Raw genomic sequence first — 19483 nt, 5'->3', positions numbered from 1 at the left:
AGTGCTCAGAGGCCAATTTATATCGATAAATGCACACATACAAAAAGAAGAAAGAGCCAAAACCAGAGAACTGTCCTGAAAACTTGAAAAAATAGAAACTGAGCAACAAAAGAATCCATCAGGCACCAGAAGAAAACAAATAATAAAAATTAGAGCTGAACTAAATGAATTAGAGAACAGAAAAACAATTGAAAGAATTAACAAAGCCAAAAGCTGGTTCTTTGAAAAAATTAACAAAATTGATAAACCATTGGCTAGACTGACTAAAGAAATACAGGAAAGGAAACAAATAACCCGAATAAGAAATGAGAAGGACCACATCACAACAGAATCAAATGAAATTAAAAGAATCATTTCAGATTATTATGAAAAATTGTACTCTAACAAATTTGAAAACCTAGAAGAAATGGATGAATTCCTGGAAAAACACTACCTACCTAAACTAACACATTCAGAAGTAGAACAACTAAATAGACCCATAACAAAAAAAGAGATTGAAACGGTAATCAAAAAACTCCCAACAAAAAAAAGCCCTGGCCCGGACGGCTTCACTGCAGAGTTCTACCAAACTTTCAGAGAAGAGTTAACACCACTACTATTAAAGGTATTCCAAAGCATAGAAAATGACGGAATACTACCCAACTCATTCTATGAAGCCACCATCTCCCTGATACCAAAACCAGGTAAAGACATTACAAAAAAAGAAAATTATAGACCTATATCCCTCATGAACATTGATGCAAAAATCCTCAACAAAATTCTAGCCAATAGAATCCAACGACACATCAAAAAAATAATTCACCCTGATCAAGTGGGATTTATACCAGGTATGCAAGGCTGGTTTAATATCAGAAAAACCATTAATGTAATCCATCACATAAATAAAACAAAAGACAAAAACCACATGATCTTATCAATGGATGCAGAAAAGGCATTTGACAAAGTCCAACACCCATTCATGATAAAAACTCTTACCAAAATAGGAATTGAAGGAAAATTCCTCAACATAATAAAGGGCATCTATGCAAAGCCAACAGCCAATATCACTCTAAATGGAGAGAACCTGAAAGCATTTCCCTTGAGAACGGGAACCAGACAAGGATGCCCTTTATCACCGCTCTTATTCAACATCGTGTTGGAAGTCCTAGCCAGGGCAATTAGGCTAGACAAAGAAATAAAAGGTATCCAGATCGGCAAGGAAGAAGTAAAGTTATCACTATTTGCAGATGACATGATTATATACACAGAAAACCCTAAGGAATCCTCCAGAAAACTACTGAAACTAATAGAAGAGTTTGGCAGAGTCTCAGCTTATAAAATAAACATACAAAAATCACTTGGATTCCTCTACATCAACAAAAAGAACACCGAAGAGGAAATAACCAAATCAATACCATTCACAGTAGCCCCCAAGAAGATACTTAGGAATAAATCTTACCAAGGATGTAAAAGACCTATACAAAGAAAACTACAAAGCTCTACTACAAGAAATTCAAAAGGACATACTTAAGTGGAAAAACATACCCTGCTCATGGATAGGAAGACTTAACATAGTAAAAATGTCTATTCTACCAAAAGCCATCTATACATTCAACGCACTTCGAATCCAAATTCCAATGTCATATTTTAAGGGCATAGAGAAACAAATAACCAATTTCATATGGAAGGGAAAGAAGCCCCGGATAAGCAAAGCACTACTGAAAAAGAAAAAGTGGGAGGTCTCACCTTACCTGACTTCAGAACCTATTATACAGCCACAGTAGTCAAAACAGCCTGGTACTGGTACAACAACAGACACATAGACCAATGGAACAGAATTGAGAACCCAGACATAGATCCATCCACGTATGAGCAGCTGATATTTGACAAAGGACCAGTGTCAATTAACTGGGGAAAAGATAGCCTTTTTAACAAATGGTGCTGGCATAACTGGATATCCATTTGCGAAAAAATGAAACAGGACCCATACCTCACACCATGCACAAAAACTAACTCCAAGTGGATCAAAGACCTAAACATAAAGACTAAAACGATAAAGATCATGGAAGAAAAAATTGGGACAACCCTAGGAGCCCTAATACAAGGTATAAACAGAATACAAAACATTACCAAAAATGATGAAGAGAAACCCGATAACTGGGAGCTCCTAAAAATCAAACACCTATGCTCATCTAAAGACTTCTCCAAAAGAGTAAAAAGACCACCTACAGACTGGGAAAGAATTTTCAGCTATGACATCTCCGACCAGCGCCTGATCTCTAAAATCTACATGATTCTGTCAAAACTCAACCACAAAAAGACAAACAACCCAATCAAGAAGTGGGCAAAGGATATGAACACGCATTTCACTAAAGAAGATATTCAGGCAGCCAACAGATACATGAGAAAATGCTCTCGATCATTAGCCATTAGAGAAATGCAAATTAAAACTACGATGAGATTCCATCTCACTCCAGCAAGGCTGGCATTAATCCAAAAAACACAAAATAATAAATGTTGGAGAGGCTGCAGAGAGATTGGAACTCTCATACACTGCTGGTGGGAATGTAAAATGGTACAACCACTTTGGAAATCCATCTGGCGTTATCTTAAACAGTTAGAAATAGAACTACCATACAACCCAGAAATCCCACTCCTAGGAATATACCCTAGAGATACAAGAGCCTTCATACAAACAGATATATGCACACCCATGTTTATTGCAGCTCTGTTTACAATAGCAAAAAGTTGGAAGCAACCAAGGTGTCCATCAACGGATGAATGGGTAAATAAATTGTGGTATATTCACACAATGGAATACTACGCATCGATAAAGAACAGTGACGAATCTGTGAAACATTTCATAACATGGAGGAACCTGGAAGGCATTATGCTGAGCGAAATTAGTCAGAGGCAAAAGGACAAATATTGTATAAGACCACTATTATAAGATCTTGAAAAATAGTAAACCTGAGAAGAACACATACTTTTGTGGTTACGAGGGGGGGAGGGAGGGAGGGAGGGAGAGGGTTTTTTATTGATTAATCAGTAGATAAGAACTGCTTTAGGTGAAGGGAAGACAACACTCAATACATGGAAGGTCAGCTCAGTTGGACTGGACCAAAAGCAAAGAAGTTTCTGGGATAAAATGAATGCTTCAAAGGTCAGCGGAGCAAGTGCGGGGGTCTGGGGAACATGGTTTGCGGGGACTTCCAAGTCAATTGGCAAAATAATTCTATTATGAAATCATTCTGCATCCCACTTTGAAATGTGGCGTCTGGGGTCTTAAATGCTAACAAGCGGCCATCTAAGATGCAGCAATTGGTCTCAACCCACCTGGAGCAAAGGAAAATGAAGAACACCAAGGCCACACGACAACTAAGAGCCCAAGAGACAGAAAGGGCCACATGAACCAGAGACCTACATCATCCTGAGACCAGAAGAACTAGTTGGTGCCCGGCCACAATCGATGACTGCCCTGACAGGGAGCACAGCAGAGGACCCCTGAGGGAGCAGGAGATCAGTGGGATACAGACCCCAAATTCTCATAAAAAGACCAAACTTAATGGTCTGACTGAGACTGGAGGAATCCCGGCGGCCATGCTCCCCAGACCTTCAGTTGACACAGGACAGGAACCATTCCTGAAGACAACTCATCAGACATGAAAGGGACTGGTCAGCGGGTGGGAGAGAGACGCTGATGAAGAGTGAGCTAATTATATCAGGTGGACACTTGAGATCGTGTTGGCAACTCATGTCTGGAGGGGGGATGGGAGGATAGAGAGAGAGGGAAGCCGGCAAAATTGTCAAGAAAGGAGAGACTGGAAGGGCTGACTCAAGAGGGGGAGAGCAAGTGGGAGTAGGGAGTGAGATGTATGTAAACTTATACGTGACAGACTGATTGGATTTGTAAACGTTCACTTGAAGCTTAATAAAAGTTATTAAAAAAAAAAAGGACACTGGGGGGCAGAAAGACATAACAAAATGGTAAAAGCTGATAAAGCTCACAGCCAAATTCTATTACTTTCTATAATAAAATAGTTCCTAATTATTTACAATGACAGTGTATTACTTTTATTTAAAAAAAAGAAAAATCCAAGCGTTTATGTGCATTGTATCACCACCCTACAAATCTCGGTTTCTCTCAATCTCTGACTTCTATTCATTCACTTTTTCTCTAAACTGTTAGTTCCCCCTACTCTGCCCTTTGTCCTCTTTTTTTCTTACTATAAACTTTTTTTCACCCTCCCCTTAAGAAAGCAAACAATTACTACTTAACAATGCTTTTAAATTCTATCTTTAGTTCTCATCCTTTTCTTAAAATTCCAGATCTGTATTTCCAACTACTTCATAGTCACTTCCCTCACTCGGCACTTAAATGTCGTCTATTAACTATATCTCTAGGGCAGTTGTTCCCAACCAGGGTAATTTTGCCACAAAGGGTACATGTGGCAATGTTACCTGGACACATTTTTTATTGTCTCTATGAGGGGGAGGGAAGCCCTGCTGGTGCAACGGTTAAGTGGTTGGCTGCTAACCAAAAGGCTAGCAGTTCAAATCCACCAGCTGCTCCTTGGAAACCCTACAAGGCAGTTATATTCTGTTCTATAGGGTCACTGTGAGTCAGAATCAACTCGATGGCAAAGGGGTTATGGGGTGTAAGGGTGGGGTTGTTACTGGCATCTAGGGGGAAAGATGAGAGAGACCATTAAACATCCTACAGTGCATAGGGCAGCCACCATCAACAAAGGCAACTATTTTATGGAAGAGGCAGGATAAGGGATATTAAATGACTTGCCAAAATCTGCTATACCTAATATGATGGATTATTTTATATGTCAACTTGATTAGGGTATGTTGTTCTTATTAGGTGCCATCCAGTCAGTTCTGACTCATAAGACTCAGAACCCAGTGCCGTCGAGTTGATTCCGACTCATAGCAACCCTATAGGACACAGTTCTGACTCATAGCAACCCTATATACAACAGAACAAAACACTACCCAGTCCTCCGCCATCCTTACAATCATTGCTATGTTTGAGCCCACTGCTGTAGCCACTCTGTCACTCCATCTTGTTGAGGGTCTTCTTTTTTTCACTGACCCTCTACTTTATCAAGTATGATGTCCTTCTCTAGAGACTGGTCCCTCCTGGTAATATGCTCAAAGTACGTGACAAGTAGTCTCAACATCCTCCCATCTAAGGAGCACTCCGGCTGTATTTCTTCCAAGAAAGATTTGTTCACTCTTCAGACATTCCACGGTATATTCACTATTCTTCACCAACACCATAATTCAAAGGCATCAATTCTTCTTCCATCTTCCTTATTTATGTTCCAGGACTTGCAAGCATGAGGCAACTGGAAATAACCATGACTTGGGTCAGGTGCACCTTAGTCCTCAAAGTGATATCTTCACTTTTTAACACGTTAAAGAGGTCTTTTGCAGCAGATTTGCCCAATGCAATAAGTCGATTTATTTCCTGACTGCTGCTTCCATGGGCATTGATTGTGGATCCAAGTAAACTGAAATCCTTGACAACTTCAATCTTTTCTCCGTTTATCATGATGCTGTTGGTTGGTCCAGTTGTGAGGATTTTTGTTCTCGCTGTTAAGGTGTAATCCATACTGAAGGCTGTAGTCTTCCTCCAATTCTGATGCCCTGTTCTTCATATAGTCCAGCTTCTTGGATTATCTGCTCAGCATACAGATTGAGTAAGTATGGTGAAAGGAAACAACCCTGACTCACGCCTTTCCTGATCTTAAACCATGCAACAGTAGCCCCTTGTTCTGTTCAAACAACTGCCTCTTGATCTATGTACAGGTTCAGCATGAGCACAATTAAGTCTTCTGGAATCCCCATCCTTCTCAATGTTATCCATAAATTGTTATGATCCACACAGTTAAACGCCTATGTATAGTCAATAAAACACAGGAAAACACCTTCCCGGTATTCTCTGCTTTCAACCAAGACCCATCTCCATCTGTAATGATTTCCCGTGTTCCATGTCCTCTTCTGAATCTGGCTTGAATTTCTGGCAGTTCCTGTTGATGTACTGCTGCACACTTTTGAATCATTTTCTGGAAAATTTTACTTGCATGTGATATTAATGATATTGTTCAATAATTTCCAGATTCCGTTGGGTCACACTGGAATGGGCACAAATATGGACCTGTACCAGTTGGCCAGGTAGCTGTCTTCCAAATTTCTTGGCATAGACAAGTGAGCGTCTCCAGTGCTGCATCCAATTGTTGAAATATCTCAATTGGTATTTCATCTATTCCTGAAGCCTTGTTCTTCACCAGTGCCTTCAGTGCAGCTTGGACTTCTTCCTTCTGTACCATCAGTTCTTGATCAGATGCTACCTCCTGAAACAGCTGAACTTCGACCATTTCTTTTTGGTACAGTGACTCCGGGTATTCCTTTCATCTTCTTTTGATGGTTTCTGCATCATTCAGTGTTTTTGTCCACAGAATTCTTCAATATTGCAACTTGAGGCTTGAATTTTTGGGTTTTTTTGTTCAGTTTTTTCAGCTTCAGAAATGCCAAGCGTGTTCTTCCCTTTTGGTTTCTAACTCCAGGTTTTTGCACATTTCATTATAATACTTTGTCTTCTTGAACCACCCTTTGAAATCTTCTGCTCAGCTCTTTTACTTTAGCATTTCTTCCTTTCACATTAGCTACTATACATTCAAGAACAAGTTTCAGAGTCTCTTCTGACATCCGTTCTGGTCTTTTCTTTCTTTCCTGTCTTTTTAATGACGTCTTTGCTTTCTTCACGTATGATGTCCTTGATGTCATCCCACAACTAGTCTGGTCTTCAGTCATCAGTTTTCAATAAGTCAAATCTATTCTTGAGATGGTCTCTAAATTTAAGTGGGATATACTCAAGGTTGTACTTTCGCTCTTGTGGACTTGTTTTAATTTTCTTCAGCTTCAAGCTGAACTTTCATATGAGCAATTGATGGTCTGCTCTGCAGTTGGCCCCTGGCCTTGTTCTGACTGACAATATTGAGCTTTTCCATCGTCTCTTTCCATAGATGTAGTCGGTGTTGATTCCTGTGTATTCCATTTGGTGAGCCCCACATGTATAGCCACTGTTTATTTTGTTGAAAAAAGGTATTTCCAATGAAGAAGTCATTGGTTTTGTAAAATCTCATCATGTGATAAAATACCCAGCTATTTAATCAAACACTATCTAGGTGTTGCTGTGAAGGTATTTTGTAGTTGTGATCAACATGCACAATCACTTACTTTAAGTAAAGGAGATTACCGCCTGACCGTCTGCCCCACAAATTTCACACTTTCCAGTTCCCACAGTCATGTAAGTCAATTCCTTAAAATAAATTTCTTGATATGTGTGTGTGTACGTCCATTTATCTGTTACTAATTCTGTTTCTCTGGAGAACCCTGAATGATATAGATTTTTTACCAAAAATGGTTCAAGAGGAACAAAATCTTAAAATATATTTTCTGAATTGGTCCTGGGGTTTCTGAAACACATTATCATAGCTGATTAGAGGACACTGTTAGTCCATGGCATGATGTAGCAACAAAGATACACAAACTATCACCACAAAATATCATATCCTAATCAAACAGTAAGATCCCTGGTGGCACAGTGGTTAAAGCTCTTGCCAGCTAATCGAAAGGCTGGCAGTTCGAATCCACCAGCTGCTCCACAGGAGAAAGATGTAGCAGTATACTTCTGTAAAGATTTACAGCCTTGGAAACCCCATGGGGCAGCTCTACTCTGTCCTACAGAGTCGCTATGGTTCGAAATCTACTCCACGGCAGTGAGAGTAGGAGAATCGAACACTGATGAGACAAGGTTCTCATCTTAACCAGGTAGTGACTCTAACTGTAGCTACTTTTCCAGATATGATTTCACTGGTAGAACAACACATCTTCTGATATCTGGTATGCAGGTACTGATCTGGCAAATGCTTTTTTCTGAATACCTGTTAGTAAAGACCACTAGAAGCAGTTTGCTTTCGGCTGGCAATACACCTTCATTGTCCTACCTTAGGGGTACATTAACTCTCCAGCCTTATGTCTTAATTTAGTCTGCAGGGACCTTGATCACTTTTCCCTTCACAAAATATGACACTGATTACATTGATGGCATTATGCTGATTGGACCTAATGAGCAAAGAGTAGCAACTACTCTAGATTTATTGGTAAGACATGTGCATGTCAGAGGTGGGAAATAAATCAGACAAAAATTCAAGGGCCTTCTACCACAGTGAAATAGCTAGTGGTCCAGTGCTGTGGGGGCATGTTGAGATATCCCATCTAAAGTGTAGGATAAGTTGTTGCATTTGGTACCTCATACAAACAAAAAAGCAGCACAACGCTTAGTAGGGTTCTTTGGATTTTGGAAGCAACACATTCCTCATTTGAGTGTGCTACTTCAGCCCATTGACTGAGTGACCCGAAAAGCTGCAAGTTTTTGGTGAGGCTCAGAAGAGACAGTTTTACAACATGCCCAGGCTGCTGTACAAACTGCTCCACAATTTGGGCCATATGATCCAGCTGATCCAATGGTGCTTGAAGTGGCAGTGGCAGAGAGAGACGCTGTCTGGAGCCTTTGGCAGGCCCCCAATTGGTGAACCACAGCAAAGACCCTCTGTGGATAACTACTCTCCTTCTGAGAAAGGGCTTTTGGATTGCTACGGGGCCTCAGTAGAAACTGAAGGCTTAGCCACCACGTTATCATGCAATCTGAGCTGCTCATCACAAACTGGGCATTGTTTCACCCAATATGCCATAAAGCTGGGTATACACAGTAGCACTCCACCATCAAATGGAAGTAACATATACAAGATCAGGCTTGAACAAGTAAGTTACAATGAAAAAGCTACCCAAATGTCCATACCTCCACTCCTGCTACATTACCTTCTCTGTCCCAATCTGCACTTATGGCCACATGGGGAGTTTCCTACAATCAGTTGACTAAAGAGAAATACTCAGACCTAGTTTACAGACAGTACTCCATGATACGCAAGCACCACCCGAAAGAAGACAGCTGCAGCACTACAGTTCTTTTCTGAAACATCACTGAAGGACAGTGGTGAACAGAAATCTTCCCAGGGGGCAGAACTTTAAGCAGTGCACCTGCTGGTCCATTTTGCTTAAAAGGATAAGTGGCCAAATGTGCAACTGTATTCCAATTTATGGGCTGTGGCCACTGGTCTGACTGCATGGTCAGGAACTTAGCTGGAATATGATTGGGAAATTGGTGACAAGGAGGTCTGGGAAAAAATATGTGCACAAAATTCTCTGAATGGGCAAAAGTTGGAGAATATTTGTGTCCGTGTGAATGCTCACCGAAGGGTGACCTCAGCAGAGGGGGATTTTAATAATCAAGTAGATAGGATGATCAATTCAGTAGATACCAGTCAGTCTCTTTCTCCAGCCACTCCTATCACTGCCCAATGGGCTCAAGAACAAAGTGGCAGTGGTAGCAGGGATAGAGGTTATGCATGGACTCAGAAACATGAATTTCCACTCACCAAGGCCAACCTGGCTATAGCCACTGTTGAGTGCCCAATATGCTAATAGCAGAGACTCACTAGTCCCTGATATGGCACTATTCTTCAGGGTGATCAGCCAGTTACCTGCTCGCTGGTTGCCTACATTAGATGGCTTCCATCATGGAAGGGACAGTTCTTTATTCTTACTGGAATAAACACTTCACACTGGATACAAATTTGCCTTCCCTACACACAATGAATTATGGATAATATTGTGAAGAATGGGAATTCCAGAACACTTAATTATGCTTATGAGGAACCTGTACATAGATCAAGAGACAGTCATTCGAACAGAACAAAGGAATACTATATAGTTTAAAGTCAGAAAGGCTGTGCACCAGAGTTGTATCCTTCACCATACTTATTCAATCCATATGCTGAGCCAATCCAAGAAGCTGGACTCTATGAGGAAGAACAGGGCATCGGAATTGGAGGAAGCCTCATTAACAACCTGCGTTATGCAGATGACACATCCTTGCTTGCTCAAAGTGAAGAAGACTTGAAACACTGATGAAGATCAAAGACCACAGCCTTCAGTATGGATTACACCTCAACATAAAGAAAACAAAACTCCTCACAACTGGACCAATAAGCAACATCATGATAAACACAGAAAAGACTCAAGTTGTCAAGAATTTCATTTTACTTGGCTCCACAAACACAGCCCATGGAAGCAGTAGGCAAGAAATCAAACAACACATTGCACTGGGCAAATCTGCTGCAAAAGACCACTTTTTAAAGTGTTAAAAAGCAAAGATGTCACTTTAAGGTCTAAGGTGTGCCTGACCCAATCCATGGTGTTTTCAATCACCTCATATGCGTGCAAAAGCTGGGCAATAAATAAGGAAGGCCAAAGACATGATGCCTCTGAATTGTAGTGCTGGCAAAGAATATTCAATATACCGGACCGCCAAAAGTGTGAACAAATCCGTCCTCGAAGAAGTACAGCCAGAATGCTCCTTAGAAACAAGGACAGTGAAACTTCATCTCACGTAGTTTGGACACGTTATCAGGAGGGACCAGTCCCTGGAGAAGGACAACATGCCCGGTAAAGTAGAGGGTCAGCAAAAAAGAAAAAGACCTTCAATGAGATGGAATGACATAGTGTCTACAACAATAGGCTGAAACATAGCAACAACTGTGAGGACAGCGCAGGACTGGGCAGCATTTTGTTCTGTTGTACACAGGGTTACTATGAGTTGGACCAAATCGATGACACCTAACAACATGCAATGCTTCTGCCAAAATTACCGTCTGTGTACTTTCGGAATGCCTTATTCCACATAACATTGCTTCTGATTAAGGAACTCACTTCCCAGCAAATTAAGTTTGGCAGTGGGCCCATGCTCACGGAATTCACTGGTCTTAACCATGTTCCCCATGAAGCAGCTGGCTTGATATAATGGTGGAACGACCTCTCGCAGGCTCAGTTACAGTGCCAGCTAGGTGGCGACAACTTACAGGTCCCCAGGAGGCTATATAGGCTCTAAATCAGTGTCCAATATATAGTGTGGTTTCTCCCATAGCCAGGATTCAAAGGTCCAGGAATCAAGGGGTGGAAATGGGAGTGGCACCACTCAGTATCACCCCTAGTGATCCACTAGCGAAATTTTCGCTTTGTCCCACAGTCTTACGGTCTGTGATCTAAAAGTCTTAGTTCTAAAGGGAGAAATGCTTCCACTAAGCAACACATACTGATTCCCTTGAAGTAGAAGTTAAGACTGCCACGAGGTCACTTTGGGCTGCTCATGCTCCTGAATTGGCCAAAGAAGAGAGTTATTGTACTGTCTGGAGTTGCTGATTCTGATTAGTGTGCAGAAATTGGGCTGGTACTACACAATGGAGGTAAGGAAGGGTATGTCTGGAACACAGGAGATCCCTTAGGACGTCTCTCAGTACTACCATGTCTGTGATTAAAGTCAATGGAAAACTTCAGCAACAATTTCAGGAAGAACTAATGACCCAGGCTTCTCAAAAATGAAAGTTTGGGTCACTTCGCCAGGCAAAGAACCGTGACCAGCAGAGGTGCTTGCTGAGGGCAAAGGGAATGTGGAATTGATAATGGAAGAAGGTAGTTATAATACCAGCTATAACCACATGACCAGTTTGCAGAAACAAGGTTTATAGCTGTTATGAGTGTTCCTTACTGTGTTATAATTATATTTGTTGTACATATAGATAACAAATACCTTTTCTTCCTTCTCTTACCCCTTACATAAGATGTATTGATAATGTTTCACTGCTATTCATAAGGTTTTCACTGGCCAATTTTTTCAAAAGTAGATTGCCAGGTCCTTCTTCCGTCTGTCTTAGCCTGGAAGCCCCACTGAAATCTGTCCACCATCGGTGATCCTGCTGTGACTCTAATAGTCCCCAGCATGTTTTCTCCCTTTCAAAATGGGCGACTGAGAGCCTGACATAACTAATGCCACAATAATAAGTTCTTCTCCTTCGTCTGCCTGCCTTCTCCTTTCCACGTACCTGTTAATGACTGTTCCCAGCTGATGTAAATAACTTTGTTCTTTGTTTTTATCTGCTACTAATAACTTTGTTTTGTTCTGTCGGACCACCTGTGACTTACAACCCCCTACAGGGAGTTCAGAGCCCAGGTGTCTGACAGGAATATCTTCAGCCTGTTAAGGAGATGTTCAACATGTACCTCTTTAGTCTTATAGTCTCTTGTCATTACCTTGTAATGAATAACTCCTCTGGCCATGCCATCTGTGGGCTACAAAGGCACTTTTTAATCTTATATAAGCTCTAACGTAAAATTGCTTTTTGGGACTCCATACAGTCTGTGTTACTGTCGGATTACTGATGGTAGACACCTCCTAAATAAACTTTCTCACTCTTTCTTACTTGGAGTACATTTCATTAGCTTGACTGCTGCAGGGCACGGACCCTAATCAGGCAACACTGCAGGCATTTGAAATATGGGTGGCACAGCTTCCAGCTTCCAGACATAACATGCCTTAACAGTTATCCTTACTTCATAATATTTAAGTTACAGGACATCAAGATGAATGAAGAATGATTAAGGACTTCCCATCCTCTTCTGAAGGAAAGGTTTAGTGTGTTTTCAACTGTACACAGAATAGTTGTATCATGTTGGCAGAAATATGACTTTGTTATTGTCTTTATTTGGAGATTAAGTGTGGTTTACGGAGATGTGTTTGGATGCCAAGTTGACAAGGGACAGACTGTGATAGCTAATATTATGTGTTCACTAGGTTGGGGTCTTAAAAAGAAAAAAAAAAAAAAACCATTGCCATCGCCTTGATCCCGACTCACAGTGACCCTATAGAACAGAGTAGAATTGCCCCACAGGGTTTCCAAGCAGCAGCTGGTGGATTCAAACTGCCGACCGAACTGCCAACCTTTTGGTTGGCAGTCAAACGCTTAACCACGATGCCACCAGGGCTCCGGTTAGGGTACAGTACCCAGTTACTTAATCAAATACACCGCCACTTCAAAGAGATGATGTCTTAGTCATCTAGTGTTTCTGCACAGGAATACCACAAGTGGATGCTTTTAATAAAGAGAAGTTTATTTCCTCACAGTAAAGTAGGCTAAAAGTCCAAATTCAGGGCATCAGCTCCAGGGGAAAGCTTTCTCTTCTCTGTTGGCCTTCTCATCAATCTTCCCCAGAACTAGGAGCTTCTTCACGCAGGGACCCCGGTCCATAGGACACACTCTACCTCCAGCACTGCTTTCTTGGTGGTATGCGGTCCCCTTTTATATCTCAAGAGATTGCCTCAAGACACAATCCAATCTTTTAGATGGAGTCCTGCCTCACTGAGGCAACTGCCGCCCATCCTCCCTCATTAACATCACAGAGGGAAGATTTACAACACATAGGAAAATTATACAATACCTGGAATCGTGGCCCAGCCAAATTGACACACACATTTTTGAGGAGACATAATTCAATCCATGACATCAAGCAACTCTGTGACTAAGCATTCAGACCATTCTGTGCCTCAATTTGTCCTGTTCAACTAATAACTATTAAGTGCCTGCTCTGGTATTAAAAACACATGTACAAGGAGAAAAAAAAAAAATAGTGCTATTGAGTCGTTTCCAACTCACAGCGACCCCATAGGGTTTCCTAGGAGAGTACAAGGAGAGCTACTACATAATTTATGGTGGAAATGAACTGGATACAATCTGAATGTCTATCAACAGGTTGATAGATATTCACACATCAAGTTGGAAAATCCTTACAAATGTGAATCTAGATATTTAGTCTCAGGAAGGGCACAAAAGGACATCAAAGCAATTATTAACATTGGCTATTACTACATCCTCTCCTCACTTATTGACATAGTTGGGTTCCAAAGACCAGATTGTTTTGTAAAATCAGTGTTATGCGAAAATGGAGGCTGACCACACCAAATCACAAAATGGAGGGCGACTACACATCACTATATAACTGCCAAGTTACATCATGACGTAACTGCCAAATCACTGAGAATTACGATTCAGCCAAATTGACATATATCCTTTACCATCAAGCTAGCCTTACTCTCACCTCACACCTCGGCATTCGTTACTGCCAGACAAATATCATTAATGCTCAAAATATTTGGATAGTAGATTTTTTACTATAGTCATACATGCAAAATATCTGATAATGCGATAATAAGCGAGGAGAAGGTGTACTGGAAATCAATAGTAAAAAATGGTCAAACATTTATAAGGAAAATGTTCTACATTCTACTTTGGTGATTAGCGTCTGGGGTCTTGAAAGCTTGTGATCGGGTATCTAAGATACTCCACTGGTCTCACCACATCTGGAGCAAGGGAGAATGAAGAAAACCAAAGACGTAAGGGAATGTATAGTCCAATGGACTAATGGATCACAAGTACTACAGCCACCACAAGACTGAGTCCAGCAAAACTAGATGGTGCCCAGCTACCACCACAGACTGCTCTGGTGGGGATCACAATAGAGGGTCCCAGTCAGAGCTGGAGAAAACTGTAGAACAAAATTCTAACTCACAAAAAAGGACCAGGCTTACCGGTTTGACAGAGACTGGAGAAACCCCGAGAGTATGGCCCCCGGACACCCTTTAGCTCAGTAATGAAGTCAATCCTGGCTTCACCCTTCAGCCAAATATTAGACAGGCCCATAAAACAAAACAAAACTAAATGGGCACACCAGCCCAGGGACAAGGAAAAGAAGGCAGGAGGGGACAGGAAAGCTGGGAATAGAGAACCCAAGGTCAAATAGGGAAGAGCACTGACATGTCGTAGGGTTGGCAACCAATGTCACAAAACAACTTGTGTACTGATTATTTAATGAGAAGCTAGCCTGTTCTATAAAACTTCGTCTAAAGTATGATTTAAAAAAAAAAAGGTCAAACAATAAAAATCCTACATATCATACCAAAACAAAAACGTCGCTGAATAAGTGTCCCAAAATCTTCTGCAAAGGTATAATTTCAGGTGGTGACGCGCTTACACAACCCCGTGTTAAACACATACACACCTTTTCGGAGGAAGGCACAGTGTTCAGTTGTTAGCATCTATAAAGCAAAATCCCTTTATCAATATCTAAGAAAGCACGGTATAACGGAAGAGAAGTAAGCAATGATTCATGAGACGTGGGCTCTAAACACTGCCTTGTAGTTCTTAACCTTGAGCAAAAACACAATTTCTTTGAGTCTCACTCTCCTCATGTATAAACCAAGGATTCTACCTTGCTTTATCCAACCCACAAGATTCTTGTAAGGCACACAAAGTATTAAACACTAAACAAAGGAATCAATTAATATAGGGTCCTTTTATACTTATATTAAGGAGTGGTTAAAGCGCTTGGCTGCCAAACGAAAGGTCAGTGCTTCGAATCCACCAGCTGTTCTGCAGTAGAAAGATGTGGCAGTCTGTATTCATAAAAATTTACAGCCTTGGAAACCCTATGAGGCAGTTCTACTCTTGTCCAGTAGGGTTGCTATGAGTTGGAATCAACTCAACAGCAGTGGGTTTGGTTTTCTGGTTTTATATTAAGTAAAACATTGGGGAGGGGGCTTTAAAAAGTTAATGAAATGCTGATATTTACCAAACACAATTCAATGCCAAGCATGTTAGTAGGCCCTGGCAAAGATACATATTAATAAAATATTCTCACAATACCTAAGAACCTCAGAATGTCGGAGATAAGCACATAGGACTCCAAGGCAGTAAAGCATGTATAGGCTGCATAAGAAATGTACACAAGATGTGTTCTAGAAGTTCGGAGGTAGGAGAGATCACTACTATCTGTGCTGATCCAAAAAACTCTGATGGATAGTTGAACTGAGTCTTAAATAGGGTAAACATATAATTTGTCATCCAAACCAGAACACCGCTCCAAAGTGAAAGGGAGTGCTAAAATGTAAACAACATAAGTTTTGAAATATTTATCTATGGACTAACACATTTTATTGTATTTATATGCACTGACCTACTGGTAGGTCTATATATATATATATATATATATATATATACTTCAAAAATAATTTTCTCAAAAATATACCTGGATCTTCCTCCCCAGCAAAATACTTTGGTAGGGTTCTCCTAAACTGTTGCCAGTGCCTTACTGTGAATTGACTGTTAGGTCTTCTATGCACACAACAACAAGGTTTTCTGTCCCTACCAGATGCTTTGACAACACTTTGACTGCCATTCCTCTTAACCTTACAAACAAGTCTTATCATAAACAGCAGGCATAGCCTCAACTTCTGAACCTCCCATGCAAAACACCAGCAGGTGGTCCTTCTCCAACCCCATTTTCAGTCATTCTTTCGCATGGGCAAATGTGATTTGGCTGATGGTTTGAGCAACAGGACAAACTGCGTCGATGGCCCTTAGTCAGTTTCTCCAAAAACAAGGACTAACCTCAATCACCGAACTAGAAACTCTAAATTGGAGGCACTGTCAACTTGTACTCCATGACGGAACAGGTCCCATTTTAGAGGCCCCAACAACTGTAAACAACACTTTCTTCCAGGGGTGCCATGAAAATACTTCTATGAAAGTCAAGCATTAACTTACCTCTCTTCTCAAAACAAGATGACATACATCTTGGTGTATTACTAGCTGCAACTGAGTTGGCTCCAACTTATGGCGACCTTACGTACAATAGAACAAAACATTGCCTGGTCCTGTGCCATATTTGCCTTCCAACCTGGGGGGCTTATCTTTCACGACTGTATTAGGCAATATTTTGTTGTTATACAGTGTTTTCATTGGCTAATTTTCAGAAGTAGATACTCAGGCCTTTCTTCCTAGTCTGTTATGATCCAGAAGCTCCACTGAAACCTGTCCATGTGGGTGGCCTTGCTGGTATGTAAAATACCTGTGGCCTAGCTTCAAGCCTCATAGCAACACACAAGCCACCACAGTAAGGCAAAGATAACAGACCCTCAAGTGTTTAAGGAAACAAACACCACCTTGGCCTAGAAAGGCAAATCTGCCTTAACTCAGTTTTTATGCATGATGAAATTATCCCAGACTTCCTCCTTGTAGAGGCCTGCTGGCACAGTGGTTAGGCACTTGGCTGCTAACTAAAAGGTCAGAGGTTCAAACCCACCATCAGCTCCATGGGAAAGATGTGGCAGTCTTCTTCCATAAAGATTACAGCCTTGGAAACCCTATGGGACAGTTCTGCTCTGTGCTATATGGTCGCTATGAGTCGGAATACCACAAAGTTAATACCATAATGTTACTTTTCACCAAGGTTTGTATTTATATATTCACTGCATATAATTTCCCCTCCAATGCTGAACTTTTAAAATGAATTTACAATAGCATCCACAATATAAATTATAATTTTGAACAAATGAATTTCCAAAAGACTTTTTAAATCCATGAATTCAAAACTTCTTAAATTCATGAGAAAAGAGGAAAATATTGGAATAAACTAATTTTTTCTTTGAAGCACCTGGTGATGATGTAAAACTACCACCATTTAACTTTTTGCAAAGTTTTTCTGCTCTTACACGCAGGTGCAGAAAATACACTTATATACCACTCTGAAGAGCATGACTTCAGTTAAATCATTTTCAATTTCCAATCTTCTGCACATATGAAAAGCAATACAACAGCAGTTAACAGATTAGATTATCTTAAACAAATTTACCTCGTAAAATACTTCTCAAAGTTAACTTTAATAAGTCGTAACAGTTAAGGTTTCGAAGATAAAAATTTACAGCTTAACCTGCAGACATCTCAAACTCAGTGTATGCCCCAAACTGAACCCGTTTTCTTGCCCATCAAGCCTATGCTTCTCTTGTACTTGTACTTCACACAAGATACCCAAGCTAGAAACCATAGTCATTTCACCTCTCTTCTCCCCCATATCCAGTCAGTCAGCATTCCTGTGGATTTTAATTTAGCAAAACTACTGACCTACCTTCTCCTGTCTAACCCACTACTTAAAGCAAGGTCAAACATCTCAGACTTTGATCATTTTAAGAGACTTCTAGCTTTTCTCACTTCATTCCAATTCACTCTGTATACTACAAGCATAGTCACCCTTCTTAATTATAAAAACAATCATGTCATTATTCTACTCAAATATCTGTGACAGTTAAATCCCCTGTGATTGCAGGGCAATCCAAACTACACAATATGGCATACAATCTGGCCTCAGTTTATCTTTTCAGCTTTAGAACCAAATACTTCTCCAGACGGTTACATTGTTTCACTTTGCTAGCTATTCCCTAAACCGTATACTTTAACATTACTACTGTTCACGTTTTTCCTCTGCCCATGCTCTTCCATGACCTGTGTTGTAGAACATTTCGTACATACTATAACATAGCAAGGGAGCCCTGGGAGTGCAGTGGTTAAAGCACTAGGCAGCTAGCTGAAAGGTCGGCTCGAACTCAGCAGCCACTCTGGGAAAAAAATATGGCATTCTGCTTTGATAAAGATTTACAGCCTTAGAAACCCTATGTGGCAGTTCTTCTCTGTCCTATACGGTCACTATGAGTCAGAATCGACTCCACGGCAGTGGGTTTGGTTTGGGATAACAAAGCAATCAGCACACCATATAACTGTTTGCTTGTGAGTTCTTTACAAGAGCAGTCATGCTTTATTCACCTTAAAAACTGCCAATCCCGTCAGCCTGAGACCAGAAGAACTAGATGGCGCCCAGCTACCACCAACGATCGCCCTAACAGGGAACACAACAGAGAATCCCTGACAGAACAGCAGAAAAGTGGAGTGCAGAACTCAAATTCTAGTAAAAAGACCAGACATAATGGTCTGAGACTGGAGGAACCCCGGAAGACATGGCCCCTGGACTCTCCATTAACCTAGAACTAAAACCGTTCCCGAAGCCAACTTTTCAGACAGAGATTAGACTGGACTATAAGACATATGGAAACCCCGGTGACAGAGCGGTTAAGAGCTACGGGTGGCAATTCAAATATACCAGGCACTCCTTGGAAACCCTATGGGGCAATTCTACTCTGTCCTGTAGGGTCACTGTAAGTCAGAATCAACTCGACCGCAATGGGTTTGGTTTTTGGTTTGGATAAGACATAAAAGGAAACCCTGGTGGCGTAATGGTTAAGTGCTATGGCTGCTAACCAAAGGGTCGGCAGTTCAAATCTGCCAGGCGCTCCTTGGAAACTCTATGGGGCAGTTCTACTCTGTCCTATAGGGTCTCTACGAGTCGGAATCGACTCGATGGCACTGGGTAAGACATAAAATGATACTCATGAAGAGTGTGCTTTTTTAGTTCAAGTAGATACATGAGACTAAATCGGCAAGGCCCCATCTGGAAGTGAAATGAGAAAGCAGAATGGGACATGAGCTGGATGGAGTGTGTTGTCACATTATAGAGAGAGCAACTAGGATCACGTAACAACGTGTGTATAAATTTTTATATAACTAACTAGAGCCGTAAACTTTCATTGAAAGCACAATAAAAAAAAAAGTAATTAAAAAAAAGACACTAAAAAAAACTACCAAGCCCTAGC

At 40.9% G+C, this 19483-nt stretch overlaps 1 protein-coding gene across 10 annotated transcripts in view; it reads right to left on the bottom strand.

Moving 5' to 3' along the window:
• Positions 1-19483, bottom strand: part of UCHL5 (ubiquitin C-terminal hydrolase L5) — a 63144-nt gene that overhangs the window by 42282 nt on the left and 1379 nt on the right. The window lies entirely within an intron of this gene.

This window comes from Loxodonta africana, chromosome 25 (assembly GCF_030014295.1).
Source record: "Loxodonta africana isolate mLoxAfr1 chromosome 25, mLoxAfr1.hap2, whole genome shotgun sequence".
Lineage (NCBI taxonomy): Eukaryota > Metazoa > Chordata > Mammalia > Proboscidea > Elephantidae > Loxodonta > Loxodonta africana.
This window is presented reverse-complemented; position numbering and strand designations above follow the sequence as displayed.